The 17,228-nt window shown below is 45.3% G+C and overlaps 1 protein-coding gene and 1 long non-coding RNA gene across 4 annotated transcripts in view; one reads left to right on the top strand and one right to left on the bottom strand.

The window, feature by feature from the left end:
• The window catches only part of DZANK1 (double zinc ribbon and ankyrin repeat domains 1), a 498,878-nt gene that overhangs the window by 100,227 nt on the left and 381,423 nt on the right, over positions 1-17,228 (bottom strand).
• The window catches only part of LOC134157221 (uncharacterized), a 72,916-nt gene that overhangs the window by 13,519 nt on the left and 42,169 nt on the right, over positions 1-17,228 (top strand). For all 3 annotated transcript variants that reach the window (XR_009962231.1, XR_009962229.1, XR_009962230.1), the window contains exon 2: positions 16,708-16,870. This is a non-coding gene — a long non-coding RNA (uncharacterized LOC134157221). The remainder of the gene's footprint in view (positions 1-16,707; positions 16,871-17,228) is intronic.

Genomic DNA, 17,228 nt, shown 5'->3' with positions numbered 1-17,228 from the left:
AAAACCAGCTGTTGTACTGAATCTCAGAAATAAGCTTTCTTGTTTTGACTAGCTTATCTTTAGAACTGTGCATGTTTAGTGGTGACCAGCCATCTGCAGCAAGAAACACGTTTCTTGTCAACTCTTTTCTTCCTGGCCTCTTGGAGCTAGGATTTCAGAACCCTTGTGCTCAGCAGGTTCTTGAATTTGTTATCCTGCTCTTTCTGCCTGGAATTGCATTTCTAATGTGTTGGCAGATGGTGTTGGAACACTTAGGAGTTTTTCACCCACAGTTCCCTTGGTGCCAGTTGGGCATTTCTTCTAAGGAGCATTTTTCTTTTCTCATTCCACCATACTGCAGGCTTGCTTTTCACTCTCCCCCAGCAGTAGCACATCCTGCAGTTTTGGGTATGTTACTGCTATCCCAGTTTGGAAGGTGGAAAGCACTGACTTTCAAAACTGTTGCCCTTGTCCTCTCTCCCTCTTAGTTTGCAGTAACGTAAAACTCCATTACTGTTCTTTGCAACCTGTGATGCATCTCCAAGTGGTGCAGAGTTACAGTAGAGAGGAAGAGATTGGGGATACCGTAACTGGTTTGTGGGCAAAGTCTTAGTTGTATAGATTGTCCACTGAACAAATAAGTCTACAAGTTAAATCTATCAGTGTGCTAGACCAGGTTGCTCCAAGCCCCTGTGTCCAACCTGGCCTTGAACGCTGCCAGGGATGGGGCAGCCACAGCTTCTCTGGGCACTCGGTGCCAGGGCCTCAGCACCCTCACAGGGAAGAATTTCTTCCTAATGTCTCATCTCAATCTCCCCTCTGTCAGGTTAAAGCCATTCCCCCTTGTCCTGTCCCTGCAGGCCCTTGTCAAAAGCCCCTCTCCACATTCCTTCTTGGCTCCTTTAGGTACTAGAAGACTGTTAGAAGGCCTTCTCCTCTCCAGGCTGAGCAAGCCTCTTGTTGGGAAATGCACCAAGGGCTACCTAGTCATCACAGGACCATCTTGCAGAGGATGATGATCCCAGTCCAGGACCAACTGATGCCTGTGTCTATATAGTTTATCCTTGGCTCCTCCTCTGGTTCTTCAAGCTATGACCACAGAATCCAGGTGCCAGGCTGGGCAGTCGCTGTTCCTGCAGCAGAACTGTAGCTGTAGGGGCATCTGTAGTTGCTATCTGGGAGCTCTGTTCTGCTAGTGAAGAAATGCCCTTTGTTTTTTAATCAGCACCCCAGTTGTGTCTTCAAATGCACATTAAGAAGCCTGTGTGTAACGTGTCACTTGTGCATTAGGTAATAAGCACAGTTGATTGTAAAAGACCTGTTTTACAACAAACAGGGAAAAATTGGAATTAAAATACATGTGGGCTTCTTCCTCCCTTGCGGTGTTTGCATTTCTTTGCTATTTCAGTTTTCCTACTGTATCTTATTTAAGCCATTCCCAAATAAGATTATGCATGTTAGAAGCAGGAGGTTAAAGCTGTGCTGTGTTTACTTGGTTTTATTTATTCTGGATTTAGAAAAAGAACACCTACCAAACCCTTTCAATAAAGGCTGTATATTCAGGACTTTCTGTTTCATATCATGAAGAATGCTGCTATGAACAGTTAGTTCCAAATTGGGATTGCTCAGAGGGAGCCTTGAGAAACATTACTGGGTTTCTTGCTGTCTATAGAACTTCCTTGAACAATAGATCTGGGAGAATCAAGAGCTTTAAAAGCATCTATGTGACGTTATTTAGTGTTATGGTTATTTGTCTTTTGTCACTTGCATACTTGTGCTGCTGTCTCGTTCTGGTGCTGCTGTACCATTTTGGGGAGTGGGGGAGATAAAATAGCAATGACGGCTTCAGGGGGAGGATGTGCATGTTTATTGCAAGCAGTTTTTCTCTGAAATGCTCTTCTAGCACCTGAGCTGTTATGAATGAAGCAGGAGAAACTGGCATTTCTTATCTTGCAGGTGTGTTGTGGTAAGGTAAAAATATACAATAATATGAATTCTGTTCAAGTATGGGGCTAATACGTGCCAGCCCTTGCCTATGCAGCTCTTCATCATTAATGGATCAAATGCTCATCAATAGGTCTTGATTTACACCATGTCTTCTGAGCTATAGGGTGCATGTTATAGTATGTGTCTTAACTCCCCAACAGTGAGTTAGTTACACCATGGCCGTATCCTATCATGACCTTGGTGTCTCCATTCTTGTTAGGAGTGGGGAATGATTTGTATCGATGCTGAGATGTGGGACTTCTGTGTGCCTCCTCTGTCATCTCCTATTGACAGTTACTCAGTTAGCAATTGTTTTATGTTGACATTTTAGCAGCTCTAGTGCAGGAACTGAAGTCCATATGAAGAAGGATTTGGAGGTAATGCAGAGGAATGGGACAGGAATGAGGAGGAGATGACAGTAGGGAAACTTCCTGTTTGTAGCATGCTGCCTTTGCTTGATCTTGTTGGCTGTGTTGCTTGGGTACTGAGCCAACACCTGAAGGGAATAAAAGGGTTTAAGTTCTCCCTTGTTACTACAGAGTTTCTGCTCCAGGCTTCAGCTCAAGCCACGTGTGGCTGCCTGCTAAGCTTTCTCTGCAATCTGAAAGTGGTCCATGACCCTAAGCTTCAAGCCATATTCGTTGGCCAGTATAAGAAGAGGGGGTTTTGTCTTTTAAGTTACCACACCACACCTCATCTATTAGCAGTGATTTGAATTCCCAAGCACATGTGTATTCTGGAAGAATGACTTCTTTGTGCCTGGCCAATTTCCGGCTCAGGCTGCAAATTTAGAATCACTTATTTTAAAACCACTCATTTTCCTTAACTTATAAATGACTTTAGAAAATAATCATAGGGAGATGCTTGGGGGAGATAAAGTGTAATATCATGTTATTGTTATTTCATGGCATTTTTCTGCCAAGTTTACTTCTGTAATATAGTTTGTTCTTTTTGTCAGACTCTGAGCATAGAGTGGAATCAACAGATGTAATTCAGTAGAGTTCTTCCGTTACTCAAATGATGCAGATTTAACCAATGCTAACTTTATAACCTTGTAAGTTTATACACTTCTGTTTAGAATGAATAAACTATCAAATCCACCTACTGCGTCCCTTTCAAGCCCAACTGTCTGAACCAAAGGAAACATCTGCATTGGTCACTTCTCACTTTCAGCATCAAGTTGGGTGTTTGTGAGTGAATGATACGTTACATGCATGTGAGTGATACATGCAGTCCTTCCAAGGAAGGTGTGATGTTTAGAACTGTTCTCTGAAAACAAAGTGTGTAAGCTTGCACAGCAAGAGGGAATAGATTTTGATATTCAATAATTTTCACTTGTTTCTACCAGGCTCCAAGCAGATTGAGTTATTAGATTATTAGAATTATAATATGCAATGGCACTGAAATCCCTGCTTTGTAGCCTGGGGGCAACCTTTGACTCTGCCACTAACTAAACACACACAGTGTGACTGTGTACTCCCTGGGTTCTGAACCGCGTGGCTGAGGCTCTTTGGTACAGCAGAACAAGCTGCCAGGGTACAAGGCGCGCATCCCGCAGCGCTGAAGGTAACGAAGGGGATTGCAGGGGAGCGCAGGACCGGGGCTTGAATGTTGCCTGTTTCCTTGGAGCTGGGAGTTTGTGTGGCTCTGTCCCCAGGGCCCTGGGCTCTGCGGCAGAAGGGAGAACCCCTCGGAGGTGCTGCTGTCACTAGGTGGTGCCTTCAGCCCAGCAGTGAGGGCTTGGCAGGCAGCTGCAGGGCTTCAGAGCCTGCCGAGGCAGCTCCCTGCCGGCGCTGGCGGTGCGGGCTGCAGGGTTAATGCAGCTCGGTACCGCTTTTAAAAGAGCTGCTCGGTGGCCTGAGCAGAGTTTCCTCCCGTCCCTCCCTCCCTTCCCTCCTTCTGAAGATGCTCCTTCCAGGCTGCTGCCCCTGTTGGCAGATGAGGATGGGTATTGAAGTGTATTCTGATCCTCCTTAGTTTCTCTTGGAGTTGTAGGAGTGTTATCCCTCTGGAGTTGCCACCTGCTTTGCCTTGCTGATCTCTCCCACCCCTTAGATTGCACTGGCTTTCTAGAGAACTGAATGTAAACTGATTTCCCTGTGTGCTGGGTTTGGCTGGGATAAAGTTAATTTTCTTCATAGTTTCTGCTATGGGGCTATGGTTTGGATTTGTGCTGGGAACAGTGCTGGTGACACAGGGATGTTTTAGTTACTGCTGAGCAGCTCACACAGAGCCAAGGGCTTTTCTGCTTCTCACCCCCCCAGCATGTAGGCTGGGTGTGCACAAGGAGTTGGGAGAGGAGGCAGTCTGGACAGCTGATCCCAGCTGACCACAGAGATATTCCATTCCATGTAGCATCATTCTAGTATATCATGGAATCATGGAATGGTTTGGGTTGGAAGAGACCTTAAAACTCATCCAGTTCCAACCCCCTGCCACAGGCAGGGACACCTTCCACTAGAGCAGGTTGCTCCAAGCCCCATCCAACCTGGCCTTGAACACTGCCAGGGATGGGGCAGCCACAGCTTCTCTGGGCACCCTGTGCCAGGGCCTCAGCACCCTCACAGGGAAGAATTTCTGCCTAAGAGCTCATCTCAACCTCCCCTCTGTCATTTTAAAGCCATATAAAGCTGGGGGCAGGAGGAGGAAGGGGATGAACATTTGGAGTTACGGTGTTTGTCTTTCCAAGTAACTATTACACGTGATGGATCAGTGCTTTCCTGGAGATGGCTGCTGATGGGAAGTGGTGAAGGAATTCCTTGTTTTGCTCACTTGCCTGCATGGCTTTTGCTTTACTAATTACCCTGTCTTTATCTCAACCCACAAGTTTTCTCACTTTTCTGATTCTCTCCCCATCTGAACATGGGGGGAGTGAGCAAGCAGCTCTGTGGTGCTGAGCTGCTGCCTGCGGCTAAACCATGACACTCCAGAAATGCTTTTCACATCTTCAAATGGAAAACCTGCAATATCTCGGCTAGTTACAAAGTGTGGTTCCAGTGGGCCTTGCTCCTCCACTGAGACCTGCTGCCCAGGCAGCACAGGTCTGGCTTTGGCTGGTGCAATGTTTGTTATAGGTAGTAGAATACTCGGCTATACTCACACCAGCTTGTGGAAGAAAGCGGTTTATAAAATACATTCATCTACAGAAGGAAGAAAAACTATGGGAATTATAGGTGGATTTGCATCCTGAAGGCAGTAACCTCCAGCTGCAAGTCTGTCACGAGCAGTGACAGTGCAATGTGTGTTTTGGAGCAGCGATGCCTTGTTATCAGTGACAGCAAATTAGTAACGCAAAGTTGTCAAGGCTCCCTTTACTGATGCCATAGGCTGTAGAAGCCCAGAATATGACAGCTTTCCCTTTAGTACTAGCATATGGCTGTTTGTTCATTTCCATCTCTTATTCTGAGAGGACTTGCCATGTGTGTTTGAGGCCGTCAATCATGGTCTAAGTTTTAGAAACAGAAGTGAGCTATGAATGTGAAATGTGTTTTGACCTCCAGCATGCGATGGCAGGCTGATGTGTGGGAGCCTTGGGGAGAGATGCACAGTATTCTTAGTTGCTTTGTGTGGCTCTCTAACATTGTTTGAGAGTGCTAAGCTAGAAGCAAGCTGGGGAGTGAACTGGTTTTCCAGAAGCTGATCAGCAATAACGTGCTGAAATTCAGGCCTCCCAAATGTGTTTGAAATCAGGTGCTAAAGTTGCTTCCTTACAAATCTCAGATGTGCTGGTTTTGGGGTTTTTGGCGTGTTTCAAAATGAGCACATTTCCTTTCTATTCCCAAGCTCTGAATCTCATCTGATGGCTGCTTCTTGCATTGGTTTGAAAGTGTTCTTGACCTCTTCAGATCAGGTCTCACTTTCTCTTGTGTAAGAAGAGCCAATTGCTTAGGCTCAGAGTTTGAAATCTCTACTGACTGGCTAAGACTTCTGGTTTTGGAAAGCAGGAGAGTTTCCCTTGCTGAATGACTTCTGGCCCCATGTGAGTTGTGAAACAGCATCAAAACAGGCTTTTACTAAATATCTGAGCATAAAAATGAGGTTTTCATTTGTATTCACACTTACTGCAGCAGTGTAATGAAAAGAAATTATGACATGAAGGAACACGTGCCTGTGCTTTTAAACATGGACGGGTATTCCTGTACTTGTCACTTTGCTTATCTCTATCAATACCTTTGAAAGGGTTTCAGTGTCCTTAGGAACTTGTCTCTTTAACCAAAGACTAAAATATGAAATGAGTGCCACTAGGAACTGAGTATCTGGGTAGGGAGCAATTGTGTATAGGCCTTGTTTCAAGAAGTGGGTGGCGTAACCCACGGTGCCTGCAGCATTTGTCTCAGGTTGCTGTACAGCACTAAACAGTAAAGCACAGCTTGGGATTCAAAGAGAGGATGTGGTTGCCTGCCTGGTCCCATGGCTTCTGCTTGCATGAAAATCCTCTGTAACCTTTTATTAGTTATGGAAGAAGTAAAGAAACAAAAAGTGCTTGAAAGCAGAAGAGAATTCATTTGAGGGAGGGGAGGAGGGAGATCTGTTTGGCAGCTTTTTGAAGTCCTGCTATTAGCTATTGCTATGTCTTGCCTTTGTCTGCAGAGCACCGAGAAGAAAGTGAGCTGAAGCACCTGATGCTAAAATCCCACCTTGCTTTTCTGAGCCCAAAACAAGAGAAACAAGTAAAATACGAAAGAGGGAGCGAAAGGATAAGCCAAAGGCAGGAAGTGGAGCTTCTGTTCCGTTGCAGGCTTTTTGCCACCCATTGACTGGGAGGAGGAGATTGCATAGTACGTCTTTGATTCGAGTGAGCAATGGAGTGGCAAGCAGTGATTAAAAACTGCTCCTCTAATTCCTTCTGCTCCCCTGAATGATTTGGCACAGCCGTTCTTTCCCTCAAGCTTTCTGTTGTGCTCCCCAAAACGCCTCAAAAAGTGGGATTGGCCCAGAAGTTGGTTTTGGTTAGCAATGAGGTCCAATATCTGATTCTTGAATTGTAGTCTCAGAGTTTTTATCCTCTTGTATTTCATGTTTCCAGTCACCATATTAATGTAATGTAACCTTTTGTCTGCACTAATTTAATAATCTGGTTTTCTTTATATAACTCCCACAGTGCTCAATTGTTAAAATTATCTGTGATGCTCTAGGAAATAACTCTTGTTTTCAGTGCTACAGCTGCTACGTTTTATTTTTGCAATGGTGGATTAGGTTTTGTTTAAACAAACTGTTGGTTCGCCTCATTTAGTCTTCACTCCTATCAATTTCTCCCTGTTGTATCTGGAGCTCAGTAACTCAGTTGAGCTAAAAGCTGCCATTCAGAAAGCACCCTGCTTTTTGGTGCCAGACTTAATTTGGGGTATTCCTTGGGATAAGCTTTTTCTAGTGGATAATGCCTTATCTGTAAAAAATGCCTTGTCTGTAATCTGAATAATCTGACTTAATTTGGCCTGTTGCTTTTGTTGTATTTCTCTCTTCTAGATGGAGAAAGCGCCCCCTTAATACCTAGTATGATCCTCGAGAGGGGCAGTGTTGAAACTGGGAGCTAAGGGTTGTTACTGGCCTGAGAAGTAGGGATGGGGCTGTAATATGGGTGGTGAGGGCTCATGCTCAGTGCAATGCTGCCCTGGTATCGCCTGATGGGGAAGCAGGAGCAGCATGTCACCTACAATGCAAGGTCCACCCCCTTTTTCCTTTTATCCCTGTCTACCACCATTAGTTTTCCTGTCAAAACTGGAGTAGGTAGTGACCCAAATATGCCTAACCTAGTGTTTATGCAAATATCAGCCTTCCAACAAAGCAGTTCTCATCCTAAGCTTTACAGCTACTTACACCTCATGGGAAATGGAGAGGCTGAGTCTTGTTTTGGTCATTGATGTCTTAATTTTTCACCACTTAGGTTTTAGCAGATAACCGTGCTTTTTGCTCTGTGCTTGCAAGGAGATCTCCTGCCGAGTCTCATTTAGCCTCCTCCTGGCCCTTCCTAATGATATGTGAAGAAAAAAATCATGGCTAAGTGCAGGTGATTGGTTAGCTGGACTAAATTAATTTTATATCTAACCTAAGGGAAAGACCACCTTTATCACATTACTGATGCTGCTGGGCTTGTTGCACTACATCCATTTTGCCGCTGCTTTCAAGTGCAGATGATGCATCATCCTCATGCTGGTCAAACGTCTATTGCCATCCTTTTGGAAGCAAAAGGTGCTTCATGTCTTTTGCTGGGGTCAGATGAATTTACGTTCTGAAATTAGGCTTAGATTTAAGTGTAGGTGGATTGTTCTGAGTACCTAAAAGGGCTGAACTAAGACTTTTAGAGGAGGTGAATATGGTCCCTGTAGCACCTATAAAACCTGGGGATGTTTTCTTCTGCAAAGGGAATACAACTTTCTGTGAGGTTCATTGTGGACTTTGAGGCTCTCCTCTGTGGCTCTGCCTGTGAAGGAGCTGCTCTGCAAGGCAGGGGATAAGCTGGGAACAAAGTGAACCTCTGAATCTAGGGATACGAGTAGGAGAGGAAATGGTGTTTGAAGCCAGGTGGAAAAAGGAGGGTATGTTCCTTGCAGAAGCATCAATTTGGCTTGTAATTACAGTGGGTATATTTTGTACTGCTTCTTACTCTTCAATTCATTGTTTGCAATTACAAGCTGCAGTTAACAATTCTAGGCTATTTTGCATGCAGGATTCGAACCAGAGCACCAGGCTCGCCTCTGTGGAGCCTGATGGAATAGGTAATTATTTGGGTCATCTATATTCCAAAGAACAAAGTACAGGCAAGGAAGGAACAAAGCTATTTTGGTTATCGCTAGTACAATGTAATCCCTTCTACAAATAATTACTGGTTTCCACCTACTTCTCTTGGGGCTTAAACTAATTGCTGCGTTAGCAGGCTACAGGCTGAGTTCAAAAGGCTGCTGCTTCCGCAGCTGGTTCTGGAGGCAGTGAAAAGGAAGGATTTTGGGGATTATATTGCTGCAAACCCTTGACATGAGCAGTCTGGTCGATTTTTTCAAATGAATAGCTCTTGCAGGTTATTGATAGCTGCCTTTTTTGGTTTGTCAGCCATTTTCTGCACCCGGTAAAGCGTTGCTTCTTGCTGTCCTTCTGCATAGCCCCTGCCAGGCGGGTTACTGCTTTTTTTCAGCTCTCCAGCGAGTATCTGCTGAGCCTTAGTGACACTAAGATTTTACAGGGCATTGCCAATGTGCAAAGCAGGAGCTAAGTGCCAAGCTCTGCTGCTGCAGGGATATTGTGTGCTGCAAAGGCAGGGAGCAGAGAAAACGTGCAGCAGAAGCAGCAAAGATCCAAAGATGAGCACATGGTGTAAAATACACCAGCTTTAGCTGATGCTGTCATGCATCTCTCAGCAGCATAGGTATGCTCAGGGTTTTGGGATGCAAAGGAATAGCACTGTGGGGTGCTCCTACTCAGTGTCACATCCACGCTTGACATGCAGGGTAAATATTCCCCGAGAATCCAGCACTACCTCCGTAGTCATGAAGGGCTTTGTTTGGAAGCGGTGAGGCACCACCAACATGGATCAACACTTGTACGTGGTTTAATGAAATCTGGGAAAGGGTGGAATACTGTAGTAACTTGGGAGCTATTTTGGACTCTTGGATAAACACCATTTAGACTTGTGTAAATTTGTAAGTGTTATTTTGATGGAGGTACTGTTTACCCAAGTGAATGTGCTTTATTTTGGTGTGCGCTTTGTATGTATTTGATCAGTCTGCATACAGTTTGCTTAGACTGTACCTCTAATGCTTTCAAGACATCTAGACCACAGGTTATAGTGTATTTTCAGTTTGATCTCTGACTTGGGTTCGAGACAGACAGTGCTTAATGGATTGAAATCATCTAATGTGAGTAACTTTGAGTAGCAGATTGCCTGACCTATTTCTCCCTAGAGTAAGGATAGTCATACAGGAGAGAGACCTTAGATGTTTAATCCATTGGGTTAGGGGCTCTCTGCTGAGGGAAAGGAGTATATATGCCTGGGGTAATAGAATCATAGAGTGGTTTGGGTTGGAAGGGACCTTAAAGCTCATCTGGTTCCAACCCCCTGCCATAGGTGAATATTGTTTCCAGATGTGTTATTTGGTAGGTGCTTGGGACACTGCACCTCACACCCGTGTTAAAAAGCCCATGGTAATGCTTCTGATAGGTGCTGCTCTTCTGCTCTGTATTCCTGTAATTACATTTCCTACTGGTGGCCCTTGGATTCAGTCAGGAGTCGTCTGTGTAACATCCAGTGACCATTCTTGGCAGTATAATACTTGGTCATCTCATGAATATAGCAAAGTAATTATTAACTACAGGTCAGAAGGAGGTGGCAAGTAATAGCAGAATTCACACTTTGTATTTTGGTTTCGGGGTGTTTTGTGCTCATGTCAGCAAACAAGGGACACCAGAATAGTCCTGTCCCAACCCTCCCTGTTCATCCCTTTTATCCATTGAAAAAAGGCATTATTTTTGTTTTCTTCCCAATAACTCTGTAAAGTTTAAGGTTTTGTTTTGTTTTTTTTTTTTTTTCTGATTTTGTAGGAAGTTGCCTGGGAAATATTTAGCAATTTTTGGTTGAACTGAACTGTTTTCATTTAGCCCAAGTTCCTTGAGACTCCCTCACTTTCAGAGCTTGCTTGTCCCTGTCCCTCACAGTTACCCCCATTTGCGTCTTTGCAACTGTTCCTCTTTGCTGGTTAAACTCATTTTGGACTGACTGCAATGGGAGTAGAATGAGGGCTGGTAGACAATGCCATAGGAGACAGCTCCTCTGAGTGGCTCTGCTTTGTATAATTTATTGCTTTTCAAGTGTTTTGTGCATGTGAGAGATAAAAAGGAAATGCTCTGTGGGCTGTCTCTGCTTGGTTTGCAAAGGGAAGGATTAGGTTCAAAAGGAAAAGGTATAGTCAGCCTATGGCTAAAGCATCCAATAGTAGCAGCTGACGACAGGTAGGAATCAGCAAATGTTTACCTACCATCATTAGCAGGTACTAATTTCTACCATTTAAAGCAGTTATCTCTTTGTCTTTTCCCTCTGTTGACATGATCAGATAAATAGCAGTAGATCCGTTCGGGTTTGAGGCTGTATCAGCATCGAGTGATGAGACTCCAAAGGTATGCTGTCTTCCAGGGTGCAGTGATGTTAAAAATAACTCTCAGAGCTGCCTCTTCGCAAGCTTTATTGCTGATGACACAGCAGCTGGCACTGTGGTCCCTCAGAGGGTAACGCTGCGAGAGGTGGTTGTTGTGTGAGGTGTGATGGCAGGCTCTCACTAACTGGGAAGCCCTGGGCTGCCTCACGCTGTGCTGAATCCTTGGAACACCAACTGAGGACGGGTATGACTTCACATCCACTGCTGATACTGCCTGTGTGGGGTTTGCAAGCCCCACGAGGAACACATGAGTAAGACACCAGACAGAGGAAAAGAGTCAAATATAAGCCAATGCCAATTAAATAATGGGACGAATCTGCCCTGATGTCTCTGGCTCATGAGAAAGTAAAGCAATCACTTCACTGTTCAGCTGTCAAATGCCACACTAAATAGCTACCAAAATAGCTCGGGAGTCATCTGAGCCTCCGAAGAGAGGCTGACACATCATGGTGTGTGCTGAAGCAATTAGGCACTTGCTCCACTGAACTGTGCCATTAGCTACTGAACCATGAGGGTGGTGAATATAGGATATGATGCCTTGCTAGCTAATGAGGGGAAGAACCCATGCAACTGTATTTCTAAGGTGCTGGTATGGCTTTAGCTCCCCGTGAGCCTCAGCTTTGAGGCAGACTGGGATGGTGGAATTCTTCTTTTAAAACATAGAATGGTTTGGGTTGGAAGGGACCTTAAAGCTCATCAAGTTCCAAGCCCCTGTGTCCAACCTGGCCTTGAACACTGCCAGGGATGGGGCAGCCACAGCTTCTCTGGGCACCCTGTGCCAGGGCCTCAGCACCCTCAAAGGGATGAATTTCTTCCTAATGTCTCATCTCAATCTCCCCTCTGTCGGGTTAAAGCCATTCCCCCCTGTCCTGTTCCTACAGGCCCTTGTCAAAAGCCCCTCTCCAGCTTTCTGTTAGCCCTTTAGGCACTGGAAGATGCTCTAAGGTCTCCCTTGGAGCCTTCTCTTCTCCATGCTGATCAAGCCCAGCTCTCTCACACTGTCCTATGATGTTTCTGTGATTCTCCAGCACTTTGGTTTTTTTTTCCTTCTTATGTCCTAACACTGTGTTTCCTGATCTGTTACCACCTGTGGATTTTGCAGATCTCTGCCTGGGAGGCTGAGGGAGGCTTTGGAAAAGGAGGAACATGACCTGAAATGGCAGGTACACAGAACTGGAGATAAACTGATGAGGCAAGATGGAAGGCTCGGCATGGCTTTTGTGGCTCAGGATGGCTTTTGTGTGTGTGTGAGATGCAGCTTTGCTCTGGTCACAAGTTTGGCCAGTGCCAGCTGAGGGCAAGTGGTGGGAGGTGATCACTACAGGATCTGGTGCTGGATCAGAGGCAGGAGGTAGGAAGTGCTCTGGTGAGAGGTGTGAGGGCTCCGAGTCAAACAACATGATGGATTTGGGAGCCTGAGCTGTCAGGGGTTGGGTGGAAAGAGCTTAGGAAGAAAGAGCAGACCAGGTTTACCTTTTTTTGTGTGTTTACCTGGCTTTTGGGGAGTGGTGGTGAAACAGGCAGTGAAGGAAATGGAGTTGTGGATGTGGTGAATGGTTGAAATAGAGTAATGAAAGTTGCAGAAGTATGGAGGATATCCAGGTTTTAGGTTAAGCTCAGTGCTGAAGTGAATTCTAGATCAGCTTAAGAAGTACTTAAGTGTGGCCACCACATCTTCTGCACCTAGAGAGTAGTCTGAAGTTCCTGGGATACCTTTCAAATCCAAGAGCTGTGAAGTAAATACTCAGAACAAATCATAAGCAGCAGGTTTTTGGTTTGTTTTGGAAACCTCTTGTGGTCTCACTGGTCCCATTGCAGTTTTAGTCAACACAGCCTGTGATACCACCTCTCTGATGTCCTTGCGTGCTGTGTGAAGGTCTCCCACCTTCTCAGACCAAAGCAGCTGTTGTAAGGGCACTGTGTACTGAGATGCTGGTTTCAAACAGCCCCATGCACACAAGCAGCCTTCCTGATGCCCTGCCAAGCTCCCGCATCATTCTTCCTTCTGTGACTGCTGCAGGTTGTCAGGGATGCAGCGTCTTCCTGGGCATCCCCCTGTAAAAGGTTTTACAAACTCCATTTCCTCTGGCATAGGCTTGTGAGGGTTTTAAATAAGATGACGCATCCCTGTCCCAGATGGATCAATATTTGAGTTGCTTTTGGGTCTGCCTGTCGCAGAAGAACAGGTAGATAAATGGCATGGATTTCTAAGGAATATTCACAATGCCAGCTGCCAAGGATGTCGCTTCTGAACACAGCATCTGCTTGGGTGCGATGCCTCCCCTCGAGACCTCTGAGGTGTGGGATGTGTGCGTATGCTGGTGGGAGCCCCCCGGTGTGAGGTGTGTGTTTCAAGTGAGTGAGTGGCATCTTCAGGGCATTGCAGCACAGGTGGAGATGGGGATTGCTTCCAGCGGGGAGCCTCAGCTGCAGTCTGTGAATTATAAAATGGGGAGGAAAAACCCCAGTGCCTGCTAGAGCTGTGCCTGCTTCCACTGCTAATGTGCAGGGTATTAGGTGTTATCTGTGTGTGTGTGGGGAGGGGGGAAAGTTGTAGAATCATAGAATCCCAGACTGGTTTGGGTTGGAAGGGACCTTAAAACTCATCCAGTCCCAACCCCTGCCATGGGCAGGGACACCTTGCACTACAGCAGGCTGCTCCAAGCCCCTGTGTCCAACCTGGCCTTGAACACTGCCAGGGATGGGGCAGCCACAGCTTCTCTGGGCACCCTGTGCCAGGGCCTCAGCACCCTCACAGGGAAGAATTTCTTCCTAATGTCTCATCTCAATCTCCCCTCTGTCAGGTTAAAGCCATTTCCCCTTTTTTCCGTCCCTACAGGCCCTTCTCAAAAGCCTCTCTTTCCAGATCCCTTGTAGCCCCTTTAGGCACTGGAGCTGCTCTAAGGTGTCCCTGGAGCCTTCTCCTCTTCAGACTGAACCAGCCCAGCCCTTTTAGCCTGGCTCCAGAGCAGAGCTGCTCCAGATCTCAGAGCATCTCCATGACCCTCTCTAGACCTGCTCTAGCAGGCCCACATCTCTGCCTGGAATAGCTGTAGTAGAGTCTTTAAAGAAGTCTGTGATGCTGGGCTATAGTGCTGCGATGCATTTAGAAGTCTTCAAAAGTGATGTGTGGTAGTTTCTGTTTTTTTTTTTCAGTATAATACTCTGTTGGTGAGGATACTTTGGGCTGTTTCCTGTCACTTGGTCTATTCTCTATTGAGAAGGTTTCCTGTGCTTGGAGATGGGAAGCACAGGCTTGACCAGAGCTTGCTGAGCTCAATGGGAACCTCAGTGTGACTGTGTGTATGTGATGTGCTGGGAACAGGGGAGAGGTGGGTGGCAGGGAGATGTGGGATTTGCTTTCCTGTTCATCCTTGGTAGGCTGCTGCTTCATGAAGCTTGGATTGCAAATGTATGTATTTGTATGGACGCCTACACCTTAGAAGCTGCTTGGCAGCCTGATTACCCGTAGTCCTCTGATGTGTTTGTGTGTCACATTAAACCAACGGCTTTTGGGCTGGAAATTGCCCCAAACACACAACTACATTTATAGCTCCCTGCTTAGGAAATGTGAATCAATTTGAATCTGAAATTTGGGAATGCTAATCTGCATTTAGCCTGACAGGTGACGTAGTGTTGCTTGAAATAGTCTTTGTAACGAATAAAGTGTGTTTGGAAAGGAGCAGATCACCATCTGGTTTGAGTTTTGAAGCCTGGCACACATTCCTAGCAGAAAGTGGATGCTGTCCTTCTGGTTTGATGCCTTGATTATGTCTGTGTAGCAAGGTGAGCTCTGAACTTGTAGTCAGCTTGTGTTGAATTGTTTTCCCCTGACCTTCATCTGCACTGGCAAATGAATACAGGAAGAAAGAAAAACTACTAGGAAAGAACCAATCCTGGAACAGCTGTAGGAGAAGGAGTTTTAAATGATGGATGCCAAAGGCACTGTGCATTTGCAGTTGGGTTTATTGCAAACCTGTTTAACTCGGGAATGCTGTCCCTCCATATCCAGCACTTGGCAGTTACGAAGTTTGTGATGACCTGGCTGCCTGTATGTCACCTGTCCGTCAAAGACATGAAGGTGATTTCAAGATTGAGGTTACCTCTCCCAGCTGCTGCCTACAAGTGTAAGAGTGTCTGTGGAGCTTTCATTTAGTTACTTGCTTTTAGCAGATTTAAGGCTGTATCTTGCCTGAGCAGGGAAAAATGAGAAATGTTACCTCCTCATTGTATCTCTGCATGCAAGGAGGATGCTCTTCCTTTGGAGCAAGCTGCTTGATTCTTTGACTTCTTTCTGTAGCCAGTGTGTGGGGCAGGATGATTGCAGGGCTCCAATTAGAATGCTAAAGCTGGTCCAGATTAGTGGGGTGCCTTCTCAGGCACAAGAATGGCTGCAGTGTAGGTTAAGGGAGATCAAGGACATGAGCATCAGTGTTAAGCAGTTCCCAGGCAAAAGGGGAGAAACCCAACCAGGGAATCTCCTGGCACTTTCTGCACAGCAGCTTTTACCAGGGAGCTGGTCTTGGGCAGCGAGCTGAGCCAGGACTGTTGGGCCGTGCAGCTCTTTCATCAGCCTTTGATAAAGACCCTAATATTTACTTACTGATTTCATATCTCTGTATTCAGCCTAGTTCCTTCCAGTTAGCTGATGCATGTAACAAAGCAGTAGTAGCACTTGTGGCAATGATTTGATCCTGGCTCCCAGTGTTTTTTCCTTACTGCTGTACATCAGCTCTGCTTGCTTCTCAAAGAGCCCTGGCATGCTGCTCTGTAGGACAGAGGCAGAGGCTTCTTCCTGAAAACAGGTTATTTCTATACTCAGCAGGCTAATTTGTCACGCATCACTGGATGTAATGTAAAGGGAACAAAACTCTGCTTATCTACCTATGTGTTAAAACATTCAGGGTTTTTTTTTTTGTCTTTTAAGCATAAAACTAAGAGTAAACTACTCACAGGCTTACTTAGAAGGCTGTAGCTATTAGTAAGTCATTAGGATTCCATTTACTTGTTTTATTCCTTCTAAGCAATCATTTTATCTTACTGGGTCATCAGTTTTGGAGCAATTTCTTGACTCTAAAGCTACTATTCTCTTTCAGGCACATTCATTGCATGTATCTGATGTTCTCAAACATAATTGTTAGAGAAGCAGACAGTGGCATTTGCTCAGCATTTTTCTTTGCATTATTTTCTCCTAGCAGTGCAATAATTACTAATTATTGCACTACTTGAAGCAATTATTCAAGGGTTGCTTTCCATTCCTAGCTGGCTGATTTTGCAGCTCATTCCTTTAGCTATTGAAATTCCACCAAACCTATGGGAGTCTCCTGCTTTCACAAACTGCCCGTCCTATTATTCCTAGGGTATAAATGGCCTTTTCTGTACAGAAAACAAGATACCTCTAAATTGCTAGAAAGCAAATTAGAGGAAATTAGAAACAACTCTGATTTTGTTATTTTTTCTTTTCCCCCTAATTCCTTGTAATTGTTCTTTGCATAGAACAGCCCCCTCGATGCTCTGCATTGAGAGTTGATAGCTCCTATAACCCTGCAATTTTTTGCAGTAAGTATTTGAGATGAATGTCATTGAGTATCTGTTTTAGGAGCTGGAGACAATATTCCACACAGACCAACCCCTCTGGGATCTTCTGCAGCTGCATGGGTCTTGTGATGGGCTGAGCTGTTCCTCAGGGAGAGAAAAATGAAGGGACAGCAATCAGGACCTCTACCCTTTGATCTCTGTAGTCTTTCCAGGACGTTTTTCAGGTATATATATCCTGGGCTTTATTGTTCTCTATTGCTGCTGAGACTTTCCTTTGCTTCCCATCTTTTGGTTCCTGCCCAAGCTATTTGCTGACATCCTGCCCTCCTGTATAGTACTCCTTTTTATTTCCTTGTGCCTCCCTCATCACCACTTCATTGCCTCACCCTCCAAAACCTAGCTTAATCTCTCTTTCTGATGAGCCTCTAAGAAGAAAATTTGGTCATATACATGCTTATAGCTTCTGTGTGCTAACTGTGTAGTATGGAATAATAATTAACACAGATGTGTTGGTGGTCAGGATCACCCATCAGCCAAAAATAAATGTTTATAAGATCAGTGAGGTTGGAAAAGACCTTCAAG

This window comes from Pezoporus occidentalis, unplaced genomic scaffold (assembly GCF_034315485.1).
Source record: "Pezoporus occidentalis ecotype Australia unplaced genomic scaffold, CSIRO_AGI_Poc_V1 ctg93, whole genome shotgun sequence".
NCBI classification, from domain to species: Eukaryota; Metazoa; Chordata; class Aves; order Psittaciformes; family Psittacidae; genus Pezoporus; species Pezoporus occidentalis.
Note: the sequence above shows the minus strand (reverse complement) of the source record. Positions and strands in the feature narration are given on the sequence as shown.